We start from the raw sequence: 26,508 nt of genomic DNA, 5'->3' as shown, positions 1-26,508 counted from the left end.
ATTAAATGAGAAGCTAGGGTAATCACAAAGAAAAAATGAGCACTAGATACACAAAAGACAAAGAGAAAAGAATCAAAGCACACCTTAAAAAGTAAATAAACTACAAGGACAGCAAGAGAATTAGAGAAGAATAAGAGCATGATAAAGAAGACAGGAAACAATAAAGTGGCAAGCCTAAGTCATTTCCTATTAAAAATTACCTTAAATGTAAAATGAGTTAACCTCACAAATCAAGGCTCTGAGTTGTTGAATATATAAAAAACAAGACCGAAGTCTGTATACGTTGTATATAGGTATTCCATTTAGATTTTTTTCGACAGAGTTAGACAGTGAGAGAGAGAGAGAGAGAGGCAGAGAGAAAGGTCTTCCTTCCATTGGTTCACCCCCCAAAATGGCCGCTACCACCGGCGTGTTGTGCCGATCCGAAGCCAGGAGCCAGGTGCTTCCTCCTGGTCTCCCATGTGAGTGCAGGGCCCAAGCACTTGGGCTATCCTCCACTGCCTTCCCGGGCCACAGCAGAGAGCTATACTGGAAGAGGAGCAACTGGGACAGAATCCGGAGCCCCAACCGGGACTAGAACCTGGGGTACCAGCACAGCAGGTGGAGGATTAGCCTAGTGAGCTGCGGCACCGGCCTTCCATTTAGATTTAAGGACATCAATAGGCTGAAATTTAGTGATTGTTTGGAAAAGGATACTGCATATAAATGAAAACCAAAATAAATGAGTGGTGGATATACTGACATTAGAAAAATAGACTTTAAGGCAAAACTGTCATAAAAGACAAAAACCAATAATTACATAATGATACAAGGAACAATTCTACCAGAATATATAACTATAAATATATATGTGACCAACATTAAGATACCTAGGCAAACATTGACATATCTGAAGGAAAAAATAATAGCACAATAACTGTTGAACAATTCTCTATAATTGATAATCATCTGTACAAAAGTTACTAATGCCAAGGAAACAGCCAAATTTACCAACACTACTGACTAAATGGACCTGAAAGACAGAATTTCTCACATAACAGCACAAGAAAATGCATTCTTCTTAAGAAAACAAATGGCATTTCTAGGATAGATCAGATGGTAGGTCACAAAACAACTCAAATTTTAAAAAAAGTTCAGTTTTAAAACTAAAATTTATTAAAACTAGTAATCGACAGGCATAGGAAAATGAAGAAAATGTCAAAGTTATAGGGACTGAACAATGAACCACTAGGTCAAGGATTAAATCAAAGAGAATTTGTAAATGAAACAAATGAAAATGAAAAAAAAAAAAAGACACAGCAAAATTTATGGTATACAACCAAAACAATGATAAGATAATTTCATAGCAATAAATAAAATCATTAACAAAGAAAAAAATTCTCAAATAAACAATCCAAATTTATATCTAAACGAAGTAGGAAAAGAAGACCAAACTAAATCCTAGAATAGCAAGAGTTAGTAAATAATCAAGATTATAGCAGAAACAAATAAAAGAGAATAGAAAAAAAAAACTGAGAAAAGCAAAATTCACATACTCTTGATCAAAATTTAAAAATGAAGAACATTTTAATAAATAAAAGAGGAAAAATTATAATGGATGCCTGAGACCCAAAAAGAATCATAAAGGGATATTATGAATAATTATACAGCAATAAATTAGGTAATCTAGAAGTAATTAGTAAATTCTTAAATTTAGGATATCCACTTAAATTATATCAAGAAGAAATGTAAAACCCAAGTACACACACAAAAAATGAGTTGACTGAAGTAATAAATCAAAAACGTTACAACAAAGAAAAGCCCAAAACATGATGACTTCATGAAAGGGAGGATATCCTCCCAAACTCCTGTGGGACCAGCATTACCTTAATTCTAAAACCCCAAAAAAAAGATAGAACAAAGAAAAGTGAAAGAAAGAGAACTATAGGCCAATATACCTTATGAACATATACGCAGAAATCCTCAACAGAACACTAGCTAATCAAATCCAACAGTATATCAAAATGATCATTCATCCAGACCAAGTGGAATTTATCTCTGGTTTGCAGGGATGACTCAACGTACTCAAATAGATAAACGTGATACATCGCATTAACAAATTCAAGAATAAAAAATACGTGATTATTTCAAGATGTAGGGAAAGCATTTGATAAAATATAAACACCTCTTAAATATTTCCAAAAAATGGTGGGCAGCATTGTAGCCTAATGGGAAAAGCCACCACTTGTGATGCTGTCATCCCAAATGGGCACTGGTTCATATCCTGGCTGCTCAATTTCCAATCCGAATCCCTACTAATGGCCTGGGAAAGGCAGCAGATGATGGTCCAAGTGTTTGGGTCCTTGCCATCCACATGGGAGACCTGGATGAGATTCCTGAATGCTAGCTTCAGCATGGCCCAGCATTGGCTGTTGGGGCCATTTTGGGAGTGAACCAGGGGATCTCTCTCTCTAACTCCCACCTTCAACCAAATAAATAAATCTTTACAAAAAAATTTCCAAAAAGATATAAGAAAAATTTGAAGCTCTTTTTATGAACCAGGATATCCTTGACAACAAAAGCAGACAAATAAGATCAAAACACCTGGTAAATATAGGTGTAAATCCTCTCAAAACACTAGATCACCACATTTAATAGCACATTAAATGGATTACATACCACAGTTAAGTGGAATTTATTATTAGGATACAAGAATGGTGTGATGTATGTAAATAAATAAATGTGATAGATCACATTGGAAGAATGAAAGATAAAATAGGTAATAGATCTCAAAGGCAAAATCCATCTCAGTACAAAAAACAATAAACAAGATTGAATTCCATTTTGACTAAACAAAAAACTCCAAAGATTTATTTATTTATTTATTTGAAAGGTAGAGTTACAGGAAGAGAGACTGAGATAGAGGTAGAGACACACCCAGAGAGGGAGAGAGAAAGAGAAATCTTCCATCTACTGGTTCATCCACCAAATGGCCAGAGTGGCTGAAGCTGTGCCAGTCTGAAGCCAGGAGCCAGGAGCTTCTTCCGGGTTTCACATGGGGTTCAGAGGTCCAAAGTCTCGGGCCATCTTCTGCTGCTTTCCCAGGCACTTCAGTAGAGACTGGGTCAGAAGAGGAGAAGCTGGGACTAGAAAAACCAGAGCCCACATGGGTTGCTAGTGTTGTAGGCAGTGGCTTTGCCTGATATGCCACAACACTGGTCACCAAGAAAGATATCTTGATGAAATAAACATTAAAAAATACTTTAATGCAACAAAGATATTTCAAAAATCCCACAGTTGGGGCCAGCATTGTGATACAGAGGGTTAAGCCACAACTTGCAACACTGGCATCTAGTATGAGTGCTGGTTCTAGTTCCAGCTACTCTGCTTCCAATCTAGCCACCTGCTAATGTGCTTGGGAAAGCAGCAGAGGATAGCCCTGGCTTGGACCCCTACACCCATGTGGGAAACCTGAATGGAGCTCCAGGTTCCTATCTTTGGCCTGGCCCATTTCCCGCCATTGTGGCCATTTGAGGAGTTAACCAGTGGATGGAAAATCAATCAATCTCTCTCTCTCTCTCACTCTCTCTCTATCTCTCTGTAAATCTGCTTTTCAAATAAATAAAAATAAATAAATAAATCTTTTTTAAAAAGTCCCACAGATAACTTTATACTCAATGGTAAAAAACTGAAAGCTTTTTCTCTAAGGTATGGAATAAGACCAGATGGCCCACTATTACCTCGACTATTTAACATAGTACTGGAAGTCCTATGTAGAACAATTAGACCAAAAAAGTGACATCTAAACTAAGATAAAACTATTTCTATTGCAGGTAACAATTTCTATTATGTTGAAAACTCTAGATTCAACAAAAAAAAGTTATAGAAAATCAAAAAATTCAGTAAAATTAAAATACAAATTTTAATACTTTCCACCTTAAAAAAGAACAATACACATTTGTTTTTTGTTTTTGGTTTTTTGTTTTTTGTTTTTTGTTTTGTTTTTTTTTATAGAGTGGATAGTGAGAGACAGAGACAGAGAGAAAGGTCTTCCTTTTGCCGTTGGTTCACTCTCCAATGGCCACTGCGGCTGGCGCATCGTGCTGATCCGAAGCCAGGAGCCAGGTGCTTCTCCTGGTTTCCCATGCGGGTGCAGGGCCCAAGGACTTGGGCCATGCTCCACTGCACTCCCTGGCCACAGCAGAGGGCTGGACTGGAAGAGGGGCAACCTGGACAGAATCCGGTGCCCCGACCAGGACTAGAACCCAGTGTACCAGTGCCACAAGGCAGAGGATTAGCCTATTGAGCCGTGGCGCCGGCCAACAATACACATTTGTAACAACCTGGATGAGGAAATTTAATACACAGCATTGTGACTAGAGTTAGCTACACTGTATTATGTACTTGAAATTTTCCAAGAGAATAGATCTTAAGTGTTCAGAAAATGGCTACCCTAATGATGGTGATTTCACAATGTATAAATGTCTACATGTTTCAAAACATCTGTTTGCATTCTTTTTTTTAAAGATTTATTTATTTGAAAGTCAGAGTTACACAGAGAGAGGGAAGGTGGAGATAGAGAGAGAGAGAGGGAGGGAGGAAGGGAGGGAGGGAGAGGGGGAAGGAGGGAAAGAGGGAGAGAGAGAAGTCCTCTATCTGCTAGTTCACTCCTCAATTGGTTGCAATGGCCGGAGTTGCTCCAATCCAAAGCCAGGTGCCAGGAGCTTCTTCCAGGTTTCCCACACAGGTGCAGGGCCATCTCCTGCTTTTCCATGTTGTAGCAGAGAGCTGTATTGGAAATGGAACAGCCGGGTCTCCAACTGGCACCCATATAGGATGCCGGCATTTCAGGCCAGGGCGGTAACCCACTGCACCACAGCACCGGCCCCCAGTTTACATTCTTAAACAATTTCTATTTGTCTAATATACTGCAATGAAGCTGAAAAGTGAAATGAACTGCAAATATTTAATAGTTAATCCTATAATTACATGATGCTTGCTTGCTTTTAATCTGCATGTTGTACAGCCTTTTATTCTCAACAGAAGAGTCCATCATGCTAAAGACTCTGAGATAGTCAGACATTGGTTATAAAACACAAAACCTGAGATTATTGACTTTTTCCAGCCCCCAAAATTTATTCAGGCTGTCACATGTCATGGGTTTTTCTTCTCTTTCTGGTTATCCTTTTAAACCTTGAACATCCTGAAGGCTTTTGTGGAGTCCCATCTAATCAATAAGGCTCAGCATCAATGGTCCAAAGTCATTATTTCAAGGATTATCATAAAATTTTATCACAGAAATGCCGATCAAAATCACAAACAATTGTCAATATGTATCCCTGTGTACAAATTAAAAGCTGTAAAGGAAATCTAAGAATGTAAAACGCATCACTGTTTTCAAAGACTAACAATTAGTGTAAGATCTTAAGTGAATATGCAAGGCCTAAAATTTATTGAATCACTGTAATGTTGTCCATTGTAAATTATACAGTGAATCATAAGCAATCCTTTTAACACTTTTCCCCTTGAACTATATTTTTTTTAATTTATTTATTTGAGAGGTAGAGTTACAGACAGAAAGAGGGAGAGACAGAGAGAAAGGTCTTCCATTTGCTAGTCCACTCCCCAAATGGCCACAATGTCCAGAGCTTAGATGATCCAAAACCAGGAGCCAGGAGCTTCTTCCTAGTCTCCCACATATATGCAGGGCCCCAAACACTTGGGCCATCCTCTGCTGCTTTCCCAGGCCATAGTAGAGAGCTGAATCTGAAGAGGAGCAGCCAAGACATGAACCAGAGCCCATATAGGATGCCAGCACCGCATGTGGAGGCTCAGCCTACTATGCCACAGTGCTGGCCCTCTAAACTATTTTTAAAGCTCCTGGCACCTGGCTTTGGATTGGTGCAACTCTGGCCATTGCAGCCAATTGAGGAGTGAACCAGCAGATGGAAGACTTTTCTCTCTCTCTCTCTCTCTCTCTCTGCCTTCTCTCTCTCTGTGTAACTGTGACTTTCAAATAAATAAATAAATAAATCTTTAAAAAAACAAAGTTTTGAAACATGTAGATATTTATACATTGTGAAATGATCACCATAATTAGGGTAGCCATTTTCTGAACACTTAAGATCTATTCTCTTGGAAAATTTCAAGTACATAATACAGTGTAGCTAACTCTAGTCACCATGCTGTGTATTTAATTTCTAGAATTTTTTTTGTTTTTCATAACTGAGGCTTTGTACACTTTGACAAATATTTGACAAATATCTTGAAATTTCTCCAGCTTCTAACTCCTGGTAACTTTCAATTTTGTCTGTGTTTCTATGGGTTTGTATTAACTTCCACATAAAAGTGAGATCATGCAGTATTATCTTTCTATGTCTTATTACACTTATCAATGCATCCAAATTTTGGAAGATGCATGAACCCTGGATGGAAAAAGAGAATCATATGAAGATGTCAGACTGGTGGAAAGAGAAGGAAACAAGCATCAAGGGATGCAATGACGAGGAGATGTAGAAAGAGGAAGCAACTACAATGACAGCAATGGTTTTGTGAAATAGATTTCTTCCTTCTTGCTTTTAGTGAACAAAACTGTCTCTCATCATTCAGGACTTCTCTGCCTTGAGTGGTTGAACAGGAATGGTGGGACCTAGAGATGGAGAATGAAAAATTTTAGGAAAGAAATGCAAAGGGAATGAGTTCTTCAGATTTTCATACACAAATATAAACTATGAAATACGACAACAGTATTCAAAGCCAAACTTTATGGAGGAAAAAGAAATTTTAAAAACATTTTAATGATCATTAACATATGAAAACCACACTTAGACAAGCTTTGTTTTGTCCTGTGCTTTTTTGCTCCTTATCTTTAAGAAGCTGGATCTTTTCCCATGTAGTGTAGTCATGAGGACTTCTCCAAAAAGAAAGCAAAGTGTCCAGATGAGTTTTGATGGATCAAAAATGATCAAGGATGATAGATTTGCCCAGAAAATGACACAGGAGAAGCTGAGCACCTAACTTCCCCTGAGGACAGGACAAGATGGATGAGATAAACACAGTCACTAGGTAAATGAGAGTTGATTTCTGGCACCTCACGGTCTGAGTATAGGAGCTCAACAACCTAGAAGAGCCTGGCTGGATATAGAGTGTTCAATAGAGGTCCTTCACTCCATAGGGGCTTAGTGACTGATCACTAATCGCCACACGAGAGATTTAAGTCTTTTATGCCAGCATGATATGCACAAGAAGACAGACAGGACCTGTTCAACTTAATGATTGGCTGTCTAGAGAGAAAACAAACTACCCATTAGATGTCAGAGAATATCAAAATCTAGCACTGTAGAGTTGCCACTTTGTGGATACATTAAACCTCTTGCCAGACAAGAATTAATAAACTTCTCCTAAACCAAGATGGTACTAAACACAGGGGAAAGAAAAGAAAAAGCACTTTCCCAAAGCTTTTGAGTCACCAAAAGAGATATTTGTAATTATTGAACCAGGTAGGATTAAACTTGGTCTCTACTAATAAAGGGCTTATATATGTGATCACATAGGCAGTTGATGACATGAGACCTCTGAGACAAACAACAACAAGGACTTTATTACTCACAGCAAGTACAGTAGCTAGAGAAACGGCACTTTTGCTGGTTTTCCAGGCCCACATTGCAACAGGGCAATGCAAAGAAGGTGAGGTGACACCCATTCTCATAGTGGGTTCCATTACAGGATAGAAACCCCAAATTTATGCAATTTCTTATGCTGCCACAGTAAATCTGCCTTCCCTTTGACCTAAAGGAAGTCATTCTCTTCATCATATTATATAGTAAAAAATTCTTCCAATGGCTTTGAAGGAGGACACCATCTCTATCTTCAAGTCTATCCAAGAGAGATTTTCCCTCTCCTTTCCTCCCTCCCTCCCTCTCTCTCTTTCCCTCTTTATCTCTCTCTCTCTCCCTCTCACTGTGCCTTTCAAATAAACAAAAATAAATCTTCAAAGAAAGAAGAGTAGATAGTGTGATTTTAGTGACAGCCTGTGAGAGCATAGTGTGAGAGAAACGAAATGTTCCTATTTCATTACTCAACTTCATTCCCCCAGCAGAGTAATCTCTTACAACTACTTCCTTTACAGGAATTCTTCCCCATACAAGCTCTACGATGTTTACAAAGAATGGTATCTACTATGTTGGCACACAACTCCAAACCCTAGTCTATAAGAGGGGGAAGCTTCAACTGTGTGACGATGCTGTCATTTTTTTTCAGGGACTTGAAAGTTTCACCGTGTTTTTATGACTTGTGTTTTCACATCAAGGATAGATCACCTGTGCAGTTGTTTTATAACTGCACAGGATCCTTGCTAGAAATTGAATTTCTAATAATATTGATGCTTCCCATTCTTAATGTTGCAGCCATGTTTCCTTATAATTAATTAGAAAAATAATGTTTGTTATTAAAAAATGCCTAAAGCAAAATCTGATTCCAGATACCAATCAAAGGGAGAAAGCAAACATTTAGTTCTCATTGTGTGAACAATCTCTTTGAAGGTCATTGCCACAGATGAAATTGAAGTGTTTTTGTTGTTTCTCTTACTAGAGTCAGCATTTTAATTTGGAAGCAACTGACAATATATCTTATTTAAGTTTGAAAGTTAACCTTTGGCAAATGTCTATAGAAATAATTAACAATATTATCGTAGTCAATTTACCTAATTAAGCTTATGCTGCATCTCTGTGATCTCCTTTGATTCCTTCAAAGATTTTGGAACCTAAGAAAAAGGAAAAAGAACTTTCCTGAAAAGAAATTGGATAGCAGAATTGAGGTGAAAGGTTGGATAACTCTAGTGAAATAAGTTCTATAAATTTCACTGTGATATATTACTTTGATATTTTGTCATACCTCAGTACTTCTTTTTTTAATTCAAAAAGGCAGAGAGTTAGAGAGTGAACAGAGAGAGAGAGAAAGAGAGAGAGACTAACAGACAGGCAGAGCTCCCATCTCCTGGCTCATTCTGAAAAGTCCACAAGGGCCAAAGTTGAAGCCAGAAGCCAGGGATGCAATCCAGGTCTTCCGTGCAGGTGCCAGGAACCCCATCACTTGAGCCATCACAACTGCCTCTCAGGGTCTGCAATAGCGGGAAGCTGGAGTCAGAAACCAGAGTCTGGAATCCAAACCAGGCACTTTGGTTTGGGTTGCAGAATGCTTAACTGCTTGGTCATATGCCACCCCCATCTCAGAATTTTTAGGTTGCAATAGACTCAACTGCTAAACTCATGGAAGGACAGGTGTGGTGTTATATTCTCTGATACTGTCCACTTTAGAATTAATTGTTTATTGTATTTCTCTTCATATCTTTTGCATTAAATCGTTAAATAAGTCACTGTTAAAAAGTTTTGCCTCCTTAAAACATAGAAAATCAGTCAATCATGATTTTTCTGAATCTCATTATCACCATACACTGATTTCCCCATGGTAATTCTGTAGCATCATTAAGACTGACTTTGTCAACAGACAAAATATTTAACTCTTCCACTGCCACAAGATGAGTAGAAAAACCACAAAGTTACATTACTATGTAGATAAAGAATGTGCTTCCTTACTTGCATTTGTACCTGAGCAAAACTAATGGTTATAGCATGTCATTGACCTTTCAGTCCACGGTAGAAAAGTAGAAACTTAGAGGGTTAAATCCTCAATGACACAAGCCTAGAGAATTCACTGTAAGTTCAGAGTAATAATACTGGCTAATCTAAGCATAAGATTATAGTTGAAGCACACAATAATTTTCAAAGAAAATCACATTCTATTTTCAAGTAGAGAAGATATGTTTGTTCTGTTTCAAAAACTGTATTCCATATTATATAGGCAAAGGGAGAAGTGTGTTTTGTCAATGTTTTTTCTTATTAAAAATAAACTTTTTTCTTTTACACAATAAAAAAGACTGAATTACAATCTAGGCTGTCATCTCAAATTCCTTGTCAATGTATCTTATTGGAAAATAAAACTAAGGACCAGTGCTTTGGTATAGTGGGCAAATTTGCTGCCTACAATGCCAGCATTCCATATGCATGCCATTTCAATTCCTGGTTGCTCCACTTCTGATCCAAGCGCACCTGGAAAAGCAGCAGAACATGGCCCAAGTACTAGGGCCCCTGAACCCACCTGGGAGACTGCAAAGAAACTCCTGGCTCCTGGCTTTAAATCAACCCAGCTCTGGCAGTTGCAGCCATTTGGAGAATGAGCCAATGGATGATTCTCTCTCTCTCTCTCTCTCTCTCTCTCTCTGTCTCTCTCTGTCTCTCTCCCTCTCTCTCTTGTTAACTCTGACTTCCAAGTAAATAAATATTCAAAAAAACATATAAAAATATTTCAAAACATCACTCTTGAAAAATTAAAAACTATCCCTTTCATGTTCTGATAAAAGTGGGTAAATTTTCCCACGTCGTTAGGATACTATACAAATGTATAAATGTAATAATAAATGTGTGTGGATAATTTCTATAATGCTACCAATGGGAAATGATAAAATCTTGTGCAAATTTATGATGAGACCTTCTATAGTGTGGCTTTATAGTATTGATTTTTCCTTACATAAATTTGATTATTGTTAATTCTTGAGCCCTCTGCTTCATTCTGAAAATATTATTGTTTTTCCCTGCTGAGAGAGCCTAAGGAGAATTGGAAGGAGTGTTCTCTATAGCTCTTGTTTTCAATGCATGAAATGCTTGCCATTGTCAACACAATCCTGTGCCACAGCCATTGTCACATTTGCTGACAACACTGTGTACAATTTATGGGGTTTACATAAAGGTTATGTGGAATAAATCACTGGCCTATATCTTTGCTTGGTATCGTCTTTGCATTATTTATGAGCAAAGAACAATGCATCATGCTGGACTTCATGTTAGGCTGCTGTAATTCACCTGATAAAACATTATTTTCTCGGAGAGCCTGATGCGAGGGTAAAGAGCCAACTCCCCCTTTTTGAGAAGAGCCAGGCAGCATGTTTCAGATAATACATCAGAAGGATGCTGACTGCACCTACGATTAATGATCAATTCTAAGCTGTAGCTTAACCCCCCAGAGGCACAGACTTTCTTAAGACTGCATTCTGCATGGCATGCCACTTATCTTGTCCACCCCTCGGACAGCACATGGTTGCAATTCAGTAATTCATTCAACACTGTGTTAAGTGCTTGAAGTCCTTCCATTGACAAAGAAGAAAAAATTATGGCCTTAGCTGAAGTTTCTCCAAAAACAACAATCTGTGATAGAAGTTTAGATATGTGAGATTTAATTTAAAAAATTAACCCAATAATCGAGTAGGGAACTAGAAGGGTGACTCAGAGAAGTAGGGGAAGTTAATTTAATGTTGCATAGAGCTGATTATCACTGACTTGGAGAACAACCAGAGCACAGCTGTACTAAGAGTGATGTATGAGTACCTCAGAATGTCCACCTAAGACAGAAGAAAGGCAATTTTCATTCCCCAATGGCTAAGGTTCATCTCTTCTCCATGTTTTAGAATGAGCAGCATCTTACAGACAGCCCACTTGGTAGTGGCAGGTAAAGAAGTCAAAAGTAAGAGATTTACCAAAAAAAAAAGTAAGACAAGGTGAAATCAAGTGCTACCTGAATGAAACTCGGTGCCATGGCAATGACTAGAGTGAAAACAATCCTATGAAAAAAGATATGAGGTAGGACACAGGAGATGTCCAACACAACTCCTACTCTAAGGAGAACGCATTCTCGTCAGCTGACTTGGATAAAATCCAGATATTTTACTTGGATATCTCCTAAAGAAAAAACAAACAGAAGTAAATAAGAATGGCTACACACATACAACAGAATCAGATCAGTATATAGCCCACAAGCCTATTATTTTAAGCACTGTTATACAAGAAAAACTTAAGTAATAAAATAAAATTATAAATACATAAATGTTTAAAACAATAAAATGTAAATGCAAACATTTATTTGTAATTCCTTTCAATGAGAAATGAATAACAATTTTTGGCTAGAATCATCTAAGAGGAACAAGCATCATGTGTTTTATTTTTTATCTCTTTTTTTTTTTTTTTTTTTTTTTGACAGGCAGAGTTAGACAGTGAGAGAGAGAGAGACAGAGAGAAAGGTCTTCCTTTTTCCGTTGGTTCACCCCCCAAGCGGCTGCTATGGCTGGCGTGCTGCGCCGATCCGAAGCCAGGAGCCAGGTACTTCCTCCTGGTCTCCCATGCGGGTGCAGGGCCCAAGTACTTGGGCCATCCTCCACTGCACTCCCAGGCCACAGAAGAGAGCTGGACTGGAAGAGGAGCAATCAGGACAGAATCCAGTGCCCCTTCTGGGACTAGAACCCGGGGTGCCGGCGCCACAGGCGGAGGATTAGCCTAGTGAACCGCAGCGCCAGCCGCACAATGTGTTTTAAATAGCTGTATGATGACTCTAAATACATCTTAGTTTCTAGGGGCTCTAGGTTGGGCTTATGTTAGAATCACAGCTGAGATTCTAATGTCAAAGGTGCCAACTACTGTCAAGTTCGAAAATCAAGACCTTCGAACCAAAGTGGTAGTAAAGAGCCAATTTTTCAACTGTTTTCATACCAGTCTTTTAAAAAGGCTAGAGAGACCAGAGGAAATAGACTTAAAAGGGGAATTTGGAAGGGAGCTGTCAGAGTGTGAGTTCTCTCCCCTGCCATGAAAGTAGGCTGGTAGGGATTTGACTTCTTCTCAATGTCAGGGAAGAAGGCTTCACAGATATCTCAGAGAGCATGTCTGATCTATAGCACTGGGAGGACACAGTAGGCTATTAACATGCTTAAGAAGCCTAAAGAAAGAGTGACCATGGCCCAGCTGCTCTGACAGTAGAGAAAATAAGTTACAGATTTGGGGACCCCCTCCATTCTCAGCATTTTTAGGGTATAGTCATGAAGTACTGGAGAAAGGTTGGCTTCAGTTCTGATCAAGAAATCTATCTCAAATGGAAAGATGTCCTCCTTCAGGGGAATGTCTTAAATCTGAAGGAGAGGCAGTATCATCAGTCTGAAGACATGCATTCATCCACATCAGGGAAATACACATGAGAGATCCCCAGCAATCGGGGGAAGAGGATAAATGTCTTGGAATACCACACAATCAGAGAAAAGTGATTCCATTTTAAATATCTGCCAAACACGTACCTTCTCCACTCTGAACAATCTAAAAGACCCAAAGTACTATTATGTATTACTACAATCATTCTAAAACGGAAACAGGGAGGGTTATCTTCCATACTTGGATCATGTGCATATCTGACCCTAATGAGAGGGCACAGGAAGAAAAATAAATGAGAAGAGAGAAATAGATGAAAGAAAAACTAAGTTCCTAAAGGCACACTCAAAGATTGATAGCGCTTGGAATTAAGTGACAGCAATGGATAAATTCCTCTTGTGTTCACAGTAAGATAAGCAGTAAGATTTTCTTGGTAATGAATGTCTAATAATGAGCTATATGGATACATCTTCCACATCGCAAGGGACACAGTATCAGAGATACGCATAATTGAAAGTAAAGAACAGAAGATGAAGATTAAAAACTCTTAGCAGTGCACACAGCAAGCTTATAGGTCTGCTGGCTTTGTCACTGTTAGGTCCAACATCCAATAAGGAACCTGACTACACAGAGAGCTCACTTTGGGATTGATGGACAATTCACCTTCATTACTCAAATATAACCAAGTCAGGGAATGCATATTCTTTAACAGTTTATTTCACATCAGTCTTTTCTCAGAGTCTATGAATTCTTAATGAATGAAATATAGTAAGACTGACTTTTCTTATAGAATATGGAAATTGTGCAAGGAAGCAGAATCGTAACTGACTTCAACTGGTTCAAATGAGGATCTTTCATCATCTACCTCCAGTTTCTGTCTGGCTATAATTCTTTAAAATAAGGAGAAGTTTGGGGCTGGTGCTGTGGTATAGTGAGTAAAGCTGCTGCCTGCAGTGCTGGCATTCTGTATGGGCACCAGTTCGAGTACCAGCTGCTCCACTTCTGATCCAGCTCTCTGCTATGGCCTCAGAAAGGAGTAGAAGATGGTCTAAGTGCTTGACCCCCTGTACCCATGTGGGAGACCCAGAGGAAGCTCCTGGCCCCTGGCTTCAGATAAGCATAGCTCTAGCCATTGTGGCTATTCAGGGAATAAACAAGTGATGGAAGACCTCTCTCTCTCTCTCTGCCTCTCTGCCTTTCAAATAAATAAATAAGTAAATCTGAGGGAGAGGGAGGGGGATAGGGAGAGGGAGGGGGAGGGGGAGAGGGAGAGGAGCAGGAGACTTGAGTGGGTGATATACTATGGCCAACAACAAATGAAATCAACGGGTCTAGCTGAAAACTGAGTAAATAAGCAATCAACAATTTCTTTTTCTTTGTGACATCAAAGAACTAAATGAATCCTTTCTTCCTCAAGTTGCAGGGTGTCATGGGTAGCAGTGATGTCAGCCCAAGTGCAACACTGAAAATACTCTCTGCTAAAGGGATCAGTTGCAACCAGTCGCATCATAACGACATGAGCAGGCAAATTAAGTCTTTGGAAAGAAAATTGTATCTTGTTTATCCAAAAAAAATTACCCAGATTTTTCAGATATGTTAAAAACCTTATAGACATACACAGTGCCAGAGCTGGCATGACCAGAGATTCCACTGAAGCCAACATTCCCTGAAAGCAAACTTGGCACAGTTTAGCAAGCAAAGAATTTCCATTTGTTCTGGGTTTCCAACCATGATGGATGATTACCAGGCCTGCAAGTGAGCAGAGCCTCATAAACCTTCAGATTTGTCTCTTTTTTTTTGTTTTTTTTTTTTTTTGAAAGGGGATTTAGCAAAGAGAAAGTGATATAAGTGTGTCTTTACCTGCATACAGAAAAAGAAAACTGACAGAATTTTTTCTTCTATGAGCTAAAAACACCCCAAAAACCAAAAAACTAGAAATCACAAATCTTGACACTATTTTAAATCTTTTTTCTTTATTTTAACTCAAATCTATTACTAAGTACCTTTCCTTTAAAATTAGATTCCCATTGCAGTTTAATACTCTACACAGTGATAATGAATAGGAGGGTTAACTGATTAGTGTGATATCAATCTACTCTAATATACTAAATCTCGGGTGCGAAATATTCACAGTTAATGACCACCACAGACTAAACTGAGATCACTGTAATATTAATTCCCAAATTTAATTTTCCAGATGAGAAAGAGGTTGTTAAAGTGTGTGTCTCTCTTAAATATTCTATTATGTAGGCTTTTACACTCTTTATTTTTGTTCTCCTTATTTTCCAGACTGTTAAAAGCTATGTAGCCAATATCATGAACTTTTGTTCATAGCATCTGGACTTCTGCTCCCTTTTTAAGTAAAAATGGAGTTTTTACTTAATTCCATGCTGTTCGAAGTAGAGAGTCATTGTCCAGAAGTCACATCCTTCACAAAGCGACTGAGGACAAAGAGAAAAATCACCTGCAATATCTAAGAAGAAGAGCACAGCCCCGCTGAGGGAGTATCCTTCCTCCTGCTCCAGCCAGTGTCTCCTGAAGAGCTACCAACAATCATTATCACCAAAACAAAACAAAACAAAAATACCTATTCAGCATTACTGTGCTTTGGGCACCATGTGAAGTCTACTATATACCTTATTTTATCCTCAGAATGAGCTCACAGATATAACTATTACCTTATGGTTAAGGAAATTGAGGATGTACAGATGGGAAAACAAGCAAGATTGGCTAATTGTGTGGTAGGTGTTCAAGACTGAATGTGTCCTCTCAAAATATGTATGTTGAAATCCTAATGCCAGTGTGATAGCATTTAGAGGTGAAACCTTTGGGAGGTCTTTAAAATAAGTCATAAATGTAGAAGCCCCATGAATGTAATTGTGTCTATTTTTTTTTTTTTTTTTTTTTGACAGGCAGAGTGGATAGTGAGAGAGAGAGACAGAGAGAAAGGTCTTCCTTTGCTGTTGGTTCACCCTCCAATGGCTGCTGCGGCCCGCGCGCTGAGGCCGGCGCACCGCGCTGATCCGATGGCAGGAGCCAGGTACTTCTCCTGGTCTCTCATGGGGTGCAGGGCCCAAGCACTTGGGCCATCCTCCACTGCACTCCCTGGCCACAGCAGAGAGCTGGCCTGGAAGAGGGGCAACCAGGACAGAATCCGGTGCCCCGACTGGGACTAGAACCCGGTGTGCCAGCGCCGCAAGGCGGAGGATTAGCCTAGTGAGCCGCGGTGCTGGCGTAATTGTGTATTTACATGAAGAGACCACAGATCGGGCTGTCTCTCTTCCTGCCATGTGAGGATTCAAGAAGTCAGCAGTCTACAGCTGGAAGAGAGACCTTAACAGAATCCAACCATGCCAGAATCCTGATCACTGACTTCCAGCTTTTTTAACTATAATAAGTAAATCGATTTGTAAGGCAAAAAAATGCAATGTCCTTTGTTACAGTAGAAGTTTACTGAGACAGTGAGTATAAAACAAAACTAAACCCACGACTAACAGGCTTCAAATATCATGTCGCAAAAATGCCCTACCCTACATGGAGCTCCTGTCTTCCTTGTCTGTTTCTAGGACCTTTGGTCACTTATCGCACTACAACCAACTCTGCTGCAGTCTGCTTTATATGCAAACTGACCAAGGCTTCCTCTCATGTGCTCCTGTACCCCTTCCTCTCCTGTCTCTGGGATTTTCTGTTGATGTTGAAGCAGATGGTTGGATGGAAGTAGTTAATGCTCTCTTTTAGGAAATCACTGGGAAATTGGAGCCTCTTAGAAATTCTTTACTCTTCAATCAGAAAATGCCTGCCTTTGGAACTATTGTACAGCCTCTCAGAGGATGGTTATGAAAACTGTTTACAGTGAAACACATTTGAAAACACAATTTAATATAGGGGATGAGCGCATTCTGCTAACATTGGGGAAACTGGAATTAAAGTGAATGGCAAGTAGTTTAGATGGCATTTCTTATGCCCACATCCTGTATCGGAGTGCATGGGTCTGAGTCCTGGTTTCCCTCACAACTTTCTGCCAATGGCCACGCTGGAAGACAGCAGTGATGACTCAAGTACTAGGGTTCCTGCCATTCATGTATAAGACCAGATTGAATTCAGAGCTCTTGGCATTGGTGTGGCTCAAGCACAGATGCTGTAACCATTTGGGAAGTGAAACAGCAGATGGACCATCTCTCTGCCTGCCTGTCTCTGTCTATCTCTTTGCGTTACAAATAAATAAATGTGTGTTAAAGAGTCACAAATGATGTCGTCCCATGCAGGTGGTTCTTAAGAGGATGCACAGGAACTGCTATAAATGTTAAGAAGCTCCGTTAAGTTCCAGGCAATTCTTAGCAGGCAACAGTAAGACAGGTGCTTCTTACTGGCTTGGAATTTATCTCTTACCTCCTACCTACCCACCTCGCCACTCATCCAATCTTGGAGAATACTGATTTTTGCCTCTTGCTTGCCGTTTAAGATTCTCATGTGTAGAATTTAATTAAATTAAGATTTTAGGGGTTTTATTGAATTAAAATTGGTCGCCAAGGTTCACAAGTTTGACCCATTTAGGATTTACATTTACTAGTTGAAATAAATTTAATAACAACACACTATTAAAATAATATATATACATAATACATTTTAAAATAATACTATGTATTAATATATATGTTAATAATATGAACACTCTTATCAGTGTTAACCATGACTGTATGTCATTACATGTTTGTCCAAGCTCATAGAATGTACCACAAGAATGAACACTATGTAAGCTATGAAATTGGGGTGATTATGATGTGTCAATATTGGCTCCTCAGTTGTAACAAATGCACCACTCTGAAGGGGATGTTAATAATGGGGAGATACATGCATGCATGGAGTTATGTGGTATAAATTTTTATACAAATAAAACTGCTCTTATTTTATTTCAGATACACAAAATTCATGTATTTCATAGATACAGATTTAGGGACACAGTGATGATACTTCCTCACTCTACTACACCTCTAGCCCAAGCTCCCATCCTTCCTTGTCCTTCTTTTATTACCTCTCTTATTTTTTAAAATGGTCTACACTCAGTTTACTTTATACTCATAAGACTAACCCTACACTAAGTAAAATGTTCAATAAATAGGAAGAAGAAAAAACACTGTTCAACAGTAGAGACAAGAGCTGTAAAAAGCATTGAAGCTCAGGTGAGATTAGGCGAGTTCAGGGTGGTATGGCTGGAAACTGGAATCAACCCAAATGTCCATCAACTGAAGATGTATTAAAAAAATTATGGGATATGTACACTGTGGAATAGAACACAGTGGTAAAAAAAATAAAATCAATAAAATGGATGAATCTGGAAAACATCATACTTAGTAAAATAAGCCAGTCCCAAAGGGACAAATACCATATGTTCTCCCTGACCTGTGATAACTAATAGAGTACTTAAAATGCAATATGTAAATTGTCCCTTTCCTATTCACACTCTTAATTTTTACAGAGATCAATTTTCAGTTAACTTTTTACTCCTAAGATTAACCCTACACTAATAGTTCAACAAATAGTATGAAGAAGAAGAAAAAAAGACCATTGTTCCTCAACAGTAGACACAAGAGCTGTAAACAATCATCAAATCTCAGGATGTCAGTTTCATTCCAGTACATTACATTGTAGGTACTCTATTAGAAACCACAGATCAGGGAAAACATTTGATATCTGTGTTTTTGGGATTGGCTTATTTCACTAAGTATAACGGTTTTCAGTTGCCTCCATTTTGTTGCAAAAGACAGGATTTTATTTTTTTTTAATCATTGAGTAGTATTCCATAGGGTATATATACCATAATTTCTTTATCCAGTCATCAGCTGATAGACATTTGATTGATTCCTATGTTAGTTATTGTGAAATGAACTGCAATGAACATAGAGGTACAGACAACTCTTTCATATGCTGATTTCCTTTCCTTTGGGTAAATTCCCACAAGTGGGATTGCTAGGTCCCATAAGGAAAAACAGAGTGAAAAGAATATGAAAAACATGAGAGCTTAACAAAAATTGAGAATAGAAAGAAATTTAAAATATGCCTAATGAGATTTCTAAAGGAGAGAATGAAGGTGAGACTATAATTGAATAGATCCAGGCTGAGAATTATATACAGGTATTGAAAAGAAGGAAACTAGAAACAAAAACAATACAATGTGCAGCAAGTAGATTAAATAAAAAGAAATCCATAAACATTTTTAAAGAAAACTAAAAACATTAAAGAAAAGGATATGGGGCCAGTGCTGTGGTATAGCAGGTAAAGCCATGCCTGCAGTGCCAGCATTCCATATGGGTGCCAGTTCGAGTCTCAGCTGCTCCAATTCCAATCCAGCTCTCTGCTATGGCCTGGGAAAGCAGAAGATGGACAAGTCTTTGGGCCCCTGCGCCTTCGTGGGACACCTGGAAGAAGCTCCTGGCTTCAACTCAGCACAGCTCTAACCGTTGTGGCCATCTGGGGAGTGAACCAGCAGATAGAAGACCTCTCTCTCTCTCTCTCTCTCTGCCCCTCTGTAACTCTGCCTTTCAATAAATAAATAAATCTTTAAAAAAAGGAAAAGGATAAATTCTTAAAGCAGCTCAAAAGTAAAAATAATTTATAAAAGATAGCTAACTTTTATTTTGTAATATTTGTATTTTGTTTTTAACACATAGCAGTATACATATTTATGTAATATAGCATGTTTCAATACATCATGTTTTCAATAGCAATTACAACAATTAGAAAACAGTGTAAAATAAAATAAAAGTAATGAAAGAAAAGTGTCCTGTACTCTAAGATGTGCAAGGAAAGAAGGAAAGCAAATAAACTTGTAAAATCCTTAAAATCAAAACGGAACTTTCTTTAAAAGTAATATTAGCGCCAATTGTTTGCTGTTTGAAAGGGAAAGAAATAAAATACTATAAAACAATAGCCTGTTAACCTGGGAGAGGGCATGATCACAATTACAGTTTTAAAGCATTCATTGCGTTTGAGAGGGGGATTAAATATATAATAATTGTATACCTTTCAAAGTATATATAGTGAAACTTCAAGGGCGGTCCCTATAAGAATACTGCCAATTTAGAGAAGAAAAAAAATATCAAGAAAATAATACTTAGTAAACCAATAGAAAAAGTGAAGTCAATATACAAAAGGAAAAAAAAAAAAACAAACAAGCAAATGAAGTGGAAATGAGAAATCAACAGAAAACCCAAATTAAAGTAATATTAGGAAGTCTGCAGTCATGAGCATCTGACATAGTAGTTAAGACACTACTTCAGACACCAGCATCCCATCTCAAAATGTTTGGGTTCAAGTCTTCTCTCCTCTCCTGATTCCAGTTTCCTGCTATTGTGGACCTTGTGAGCCAACAGGTGTACTTGAGTACCTGAGTCCCTGCCAGCCAGTTTGGAGATCTGGATTGAGTTCCCAGCTATTAACTTTGACCTGGCCAAGATCTCTCTCTTCTCTCTACTCTCTTCTCTCTTCTCTCTTCTCTCTTCTCTCTTCTCTCTTCTCTCTTCTCTCTTCTCTCTTCTCTCTCTTCTGTTTGTGTGTGTGTCTGCCTTTCAAATACATTAAATAAGTCATCAATGTTAAAAGAAGTAGGGTGGGAGTTATAGTGCATCACATTAAGCTACCACTTGGGATGCCTACATTCTATGTCAGAGTGCAGCCCTAGCTCCTCATTCCACTTTCCATTCAGCTCTCTGCTAACACACCTGGGAGTCAGTGGATGACAGCACAAGTCCCTGCCACCCATTCAGGAGATCTAGATGGAGTTCCTGGATCCTGGCTTTGGCACAAGCTGTATTGGCCATTTTGGGAAAGAACAACTAGGGAAGATTTCTCTCTCTCTCTCTCTCTTTCTTTCTCTCTCTCTCTCCCTCTCTCTCCCATTTTTTACAAATAAATGTTTTAAAGTAAAGAAGTCCCAGAACAGAAATGACATTCAATCTTAATGTTATATAATGTTATATAAGACAAAGATTATCAGTTTTGTTGGGGGGGGAGAGAACATTCAAAAAATGTAATAAAATGAGATGTTTAGAAGCAAAATGATAGGCTTATGTATATAGCTTTGGTATTTATATTAATTTTGAACCAAAAGGAATTTAAGGCAAAAATATACAGAGAACCATTATATAATGATAAAAGTTTCAGCATAACATGAAGATACAAAGTTTTAACATGTATGCATTTAATTAAGAGTCCTTAAAATATATTAAGCAGAAAAAATACTTAATGTCATGAGTAAAAACGATCAAAGTACAGTGAGAAAGTTTTAAGTTTGTCTCTCAAATAGCAGTAGGTCAAACCAACAGTAAATAACTAAGTCTAAGATATAGACCTGAATAACACAATTTAAAAGCTTGATCAAAATTAATATATACAGAACCATGTACACAAAAATTACAGAATACATTTTCTCTTCAAGTATACATGCAATATTTGCAAAACATACCATAAAAATCTTTACTATGCCATAAACATAAAAGCATTTACTATACCATAAAACAAGTCTCAACCAATCTCAAAAAATAGATATCAGACAAACTATGTTATATTTCTGTCTTAGGGCAGGCTGTTAGAGCCGAATTCTACAAATTGAGTGGCTTACAATTCACAGCAATTTATTTTTCATAGTTCTGGGGGCTGGAAAATCCAAGATCAAGGTACAACAGATGCGCTGTCTATTTAAAGGTCTGCTTCTGGTTGTCTGCTTTTTGCTGTGCCCTCAAATTGCAGAAAGGGTTCAGCAAGCTCTGAGGACTCTTTTTTTAAAAAAAAAAAACCTTTTATTTAATGAATATAAATTTCCGAAGTACAGTTTATGGATTACAGTGGCTTCCCCCCGCCATAACTTCCCTCCAACCCGCAACCCTCCCCTTTCCCGCTCCCTCTCCCCTTCGTTTCACATCAAGATTCATTTTCGATTCTCTTTATATACAGAAGATCAGTTTAGCATACATTAAGTAAAGATTTCAGCAGTTTGCACCTACATAGAAACACAGAGTGAAAAATACTGTTTGAGTACTAGTTATAGCATTAAATCACAATGTATAGCACATTAAGGACAGAGATCCTACATGAGGAGTAAGTACACAGTGACTTCTGTTGTTGACTTAACAAATTGACACTCTTGTTTATGGCATCAGTAATTAATAATCTGAGGACTCTTACAGGACACAAATGAGATGCAAATCTCATTCATGAGGGCTCAATCCTCGTTACTTAATTACTTTCCAAAGGCATCACGGTCTATTGTCTCTTCACTAGGGTTAGGATTTCAATATATGAATCTGGGCAGGAAACTACAAAGCAGTTCTCCAAGTCGCCTTGGTCTACTCAGCACCTCCCATTTTCTTGCTTGCAGTTCTGAAGGCTAACTGCGTAAGCACAATATCCTAGGAATGCAGCGTCTTCTAAAGAGCAGAATGTGCCCTGTTCTAGACCCCAGATGACAGGATTTCATTCAATACATTAGCCCGAAACAGACAAAATGCTGAGATGAACAGCCCAGGGCACAGGCTGTTTGAGGTCCCTCGGTTGCAGGACAGGTGGAGAGCGCACAGAAAGCCCCCCTCCGCCCCTGCAGCCCTCCTTAACCTTGGGGAACTAACCAGACCTGAACCTGACTTCTACCCTGCCTTTCTGCCTATTTGTAAGTAATAACCTCACTTCACTCACTCACCTTATGGTGGGGAAGGGAGTTCTGTCTACCAGATGCAGACAAGTTAGTAACCAGTGCCTCCCAGAAACAATCAGTTGACAGCACTTGCCATGGTTTAAGTCAGTACTGATAACAAGGTTTTTGAAATGTAAAATAAAGCATTAACATAAGCATGGACACTAGAAATCATACTTTTAATGATCCAAGGATCAAAGAACAAATCCTATTAGGAAAATTTTTAAATATTCAGAGCTAAGTCTCAAAGCCTATACTCCATAAAAAGCTTTGGGGAATACACAAAAAACTGCACTTAAAGGAATGTTTTGATTAGATAAGTTAATAAGTAACAAAATGTAAAATTTAGAGAAGATAAGAGAAATCAAAGAAAGCAAAAGGAAGCAAAGAAACTAAGAAGTGAAAATCAGACCACCACAGAACAAGATAAAAACCAGATTTGTGGCATACTGGGTAAAACCTCCACCTGTGATGCTGGTACCCCATATGTGCACCTGCTTGCGTCCTGGATTTCCACATGCAGAAGCATGAAGTAAGACCCCTACCTTACTCCTAACACAAAAATCCAGTCAACATGGATTAACGATCTAAATCTATGACCCGACACCATCAAATTATTAAAGAACATTGGAGAAACCCTGCAAGATATAGGCACAGGCAAAGACTTTTTGGAAAAGAACCTGGAGGTGCAGGCAGTCAAAGCAAAAATTAACAATTGGGATTTCTTCAAATTGAGAAGTTTCTGTACTGCAAAAGAAACAGTCAGGAAAGTGAAGAGGCAACCAACAGGATGGGAAAAAATATTTGCGAATTATGCAACCGATAAAGGATTAATAGCCAGAATCTACAAAGAGATCAACAAACTCCACAACAACAAAACAAACAACCTACTTAAGAGATGGGCCAAGGACCTCAATAGACATTTTTCAAAAGAGGAAATCCAAATGGCAAACAGGCACATGAAAAAATGTTCAGCATCACTAGCCATCAGGGAAATGCAAATCAAAACCACAATGAGGTTTCACCTCACTCCGGTTAGAATGGCTCTCATACAGAAATCAACTAACAACAGATGCTGGCGAGGATGTGGGGAAAAAGGGACACTAACCCACTGTTGGTGGGAATGTAAACTGGTTAAGCCACTATGGAAGACAGCTTGGAGAGTCCTCAAAAACGTGAATGTAGCACTACCACAGGACCCAGCCATCCCACTCCTTGGAATTTACCCAAATGGAATTAAAGGGGAGAAAAAAAGAGACATTTGCACCTCAATATTTGTTGCAGCTCAATTCACAATAGCTAAGACATGGAATCAACCTAAATGTCCATCAACTGATGACTGGATAAAGAAACTATGGGATATGTACTCTATGGAACACTATACAGCAGTAAAAAACAATGAAATCCGGGCATTTACAACAAAATGGAGGAAGCTGGAAAACATGCTGAGTGAAATAAGACAGTCCTAAAGGAACAAATATCATATGTTCTCCCTGATCGATGGCAACTAAATGAGCATCTAAAATGCTACCCACTGAAGTGAAATGGACACCATGAGAGACAATGACATGATCAGCCCTTGTCTAGACTGTTGAGGAACAACTTACTATTTTATTCCTTTTAGTATTTTTGTTGTTGTTGTTGTTGCTGCTCTGTTTGTTCTAGTTAATACCACTGGTTGAACTCTGCAATCAATACACCATCATTCTTAGGCATTTAAAATTAACAGAAAAGTGATCTCTGTTAAACATAGGAGTGGGAATAAGACAGGGAGGAAATATATAGGTCGGCACATGCTCACTCAGACTTACCTCCAATGGTGGAACTAGAAATGTGCCAGGGGATTTCAACTCAATCTTATCAAGGAGGCATGTACCAATGCCAGCACACATGGTAAAGTGATAAGTATAAGTACACAACCGATCAAAAAGTTAGGGTAAGTGTCGAAGAGATTTTACAAATAAGACCAGTGTAAGCAAGTAATGAAGCATAGAATTAAAAGGGAGAGAATGATCTTGCAGGGGAAGCAGGACACACAGCAGACTCATAGACTGGCAAACACCCAAAACAGCACTCCGGCCTCAGAATCAACCCTTAGGGCATTCGGATCTGGCTAAAAGGCCCATGAGAGTCTCACAGGCATGGAAAGCCATGACACGGTGGCAAAACAATCTAAATGAAAGATCCTGGTGAACAAGACCCCAGCAGAAGGAACAGGCCATCAAGGAGGGAGGCGCCTTTCTCCGAATGGAGGGAGGAACCTCCACTGTGATATGGCCTTGACTAAACAAGTTCAGAGTTGGTGAACTCAAGGGGCTTCCATAGCTTAGACAGCTCATGGCAAGAGCCTTGGGTGATTGCTGATGTCATAAATAAGAGTGCCAATTGTTAAATCAACAATGGGAGTCACTGGGTACAGGCTCCCCACGTAGGATGATCTCTGTCCTTAATGTGTTTTACTATGAAACTTAAAAACAACACTCCTAGTCGAACAATACCCTATACCTTGTGTGGTTGTGTGAGGGCAGCCTGTTGAAATCCTTGCTTAGTGTATACTAAGTTGATCTTCTGTATATGAAGGTGATTGAAAATGAAACTCGATGAAGGGCGGGATGGGAGAGGGAGTGGGAGAGGGGAGGGCTGCAGGATGGGGGGAGGTTGGGGGGAGAGCCACAACAATACAAAAGTTGCACTTTATAAATTCACATTTATTAAATTAAAAAAAGATTCAATACAAGTCAAAGATAATTCATCTACTTATTAATAAAATTTCCAGAAAAATTGTTTAAGTATGGAGATTACCGAAAGGAGTGAAACTAACTCCAAAAACAAAAAAATTAGAGAACTTTAGTAGATTTAATGCACTCAATCAATTGATATGTAGTTTAAAGTCTTCCCTCAAAGAACACATCAGGACCAGAAGATTTTCCTGGCAAGCTAGCCTAGCTTTTAAAGAAATATTTCCCATGGGGCTGGTGCTATGGCACAGCGGGTTAAAGCCTTGGCCTGAAGTGCGGGCATCCCATATGGGCACCAGTTCTAGTCCTGGCTGCTCTTCTTCCAATCCAGCTCTCTGCTGTGGCCTGGGAAAGCAGCAGAAGACGGCCCAAGTCCTTGGGCTCCTGCACCCACATGGGAGATCTGGAAGAAGCTCCTAGGTCCTGGCTTCAGATCAGCGCAGCTCCAGCTGTTGTGGCCATCTGGGGAGTGAATCAGCAGATGGAAGACCTTTCTCTCTATCTCTACCTCTCTCTGTAACTCTGTCTTTCAAATAAATAAAATAAATAAATTTTATGCAAATTTTATGAGATAAAAATAAATATTGTGAGCAATCCACAAGTTATGTATTGAGGCTTGTGTAACCATGATCCCAAAAGCTGAGAAGGATAAAAAGGAAATTTAGAAGCTACTCCCACTCTAAATATAAAAACAAAAAAAAATCAAACAAAATCTTAGCAAATTGAGAATATTTCTTCATCATCCTACAATCTTTGGTTGGCTGATCCGTAAACTACAAGTCAGCAATACCTAGAAATATACTCGAAATCAGTACTACTTAGCCCAGTGGGCTGATTAGATTTGTGTGTAGGACTCTAGCAAATCAGAGACAACAACAATGGAGTTGTTGAATTAAATATTTAAAGAACTGGAGAAGTACTCATAACATATTGATACCCGTTCTATCAGTTGAGCTCCTTGAAGCTAACTCTGTCACTGACAGTTTAATAATGATGAACTCTCTCCTTGCCTTTCTGATGGGAAATCACATCTATATTAACTTCAGGATACTTCCCAATTAACTCAAAGAGACGTTAAGCCTTCAAA

The 26,508-nt window shown here is 38.6% G+C and overlaps 1 long non-coding RNA gene across 2 annotated transcripts; it reads right to left on the bottom strand.

The window, feature by feature from the left end:
* Positions 1-6,039: 6,039 nt before the first annotated feature.
* LOC103351676 (uncharacterized) lies at positions 6,040-25,007 on the bottom strand. Of its 2 annotated transcripts, XR_011384944.1 has the most exons (4): positions 24,495-25,007; positions 20,383-20,556; positions 8,681-8,740; positions 6,040-6,628 (listed from the first exon to the last, which is right to left on the bottom strand). It is a non-coding gene; the product is annotated as an uncharacterized lncRNA (long non-coding RNA). The 2 variants fall into 2 exon arrangements; XR_011384943.1 differs by lacking the exon at positions 20,383-20,556.
* Positions 25,008-26,508: the final 1,501 nt, after the last annotated feature.

Source organism: Oryctolagus cuniculus, chromosome 20 (assembly GCF_964237555.1).
Source record: "Oryctolagus cuniculus chromosome 20, mOryCun1.1, whole genome shotgun sequence".
NCBI lineage: Eukaryota > Metazoa > Chordata > Mammalia > Lagomorpha > Leporidae > Oryctolagus > Oryctolagus cuniculus.
Note: the sequence above shows the minus strand (reverse complement) of the source record. Positions and strands in the feature narration are given on the sequence as shown.